Source organism: Lipotes vexillifer, unplaced genomic scaffold, assembly GCF_000442215.2.
Source record: "Lipotes vexillifer unplaced genomic scaffold, Lipotes_vexillifer_v1.1 scaffold611, whole genome shotgun sequence".
In the NCBI taxonomy this organism is placed as follows: Eukaryota; Metazoa; Chordata; class Mammalia; order Artiodactyla; family Lipotidae; genus Lipotes; species Lipotes vexillifer.
The window spans coordinates 1,177,212-1,178,315 of record NW_006785619.1 but is presented as its reverse complement, the minus strand read 5'-3'; positions in this window follow the sequence as shown (position 1 = coordinate 1,178,315).

The following is a 1,104-nucleotide window of genomic DNA, read 5'->3' as shown; positions in this document are numbered from 1 at the left end:
TCAAAATTTATTGAGCAGCAACTGTGTGCCCAACACTGGCAATACAGCAGTGAACAAGATGGACACGATCTCTGCCCTCATGAGCTTACAGTCTAGCAGCCAGCCAGCCAATTACATCCATAATTTTAACATTACTATTGTAATAAGCACTCTGAAATTTAACAGAAAGTCCTGACCTGCATCGAGAAATCAGAAAAGTCTCTGTGAGGAAGAAACACGTAGGATTAGCAAGGTGGGAGATGGAAGAGTGTTGTAAGCAGAGAGAACAGCCTGTGTGTTGGCTCTGAGGCAAGAAAACCTTTAGTGAAAAGAAAGCCAGTGAACAAAGAGGGGTGATGCAAGGTAGAGGCTGATATATGCAAGGTCTTTGGATTTAGCACTTGATTCCAAAAGCAACTAGAAGCCACTGAAGAATCTGAAGGAGGAAAGTTAGATGTTTAGGTTTGTTTTTCAGAGCTCACTCTGCTGTGTGTGGAGGACAGAAGAGGAAATGGGAGGACTGGTTAGGAAGTTATCGCAGCAGTCCAGACCAGAGGTGATGATAACAGCTTCGAGAAAAGATGGATTCCAGAGATGTTTAGGAGATAGAATCTACTTGGAGAGTGACTGGGTGTGTGAGGAAAGGGATGTGTTTCTGGCAAGAGGTACTAAAGTAGGAAACCCTGGAAGAGGGACGAGTTTGGGCAGCTCCCATAGGCACAGGTCCTGAGGCTGGGGTTACAGCAACAGCGTAGCTTTGGTTCTCAAATAGTTTAGGGTTTAATTGAGCAAACAAGATACACATAAAACCACTGCAGGTGGATACAGATGTCTTCACCTCTGTCCATGCCGTTCATAGTCAGCCCCTCAGCACACTCCTCTACAGCCTACCCAGTGTCTCATAGGGGGCCACCTTCTGCGAAGATGCACTAACATCTCCCTGCTTCTTTTTTTGCCTGCTACTGTCAAGAAATTCACCTGTGATTCTCATTCCCCTTCCCTCCTTAGGTCATAGGGGATCAAATCTGGCCACTGCCCTCCATGGTTGTTCTCTTTTGAACACCAGGAGTTTTCTGACTTAATTAGCTCCTCTGTTTTTTTTTTTTTTTTTTTTTTTTTTTTTTT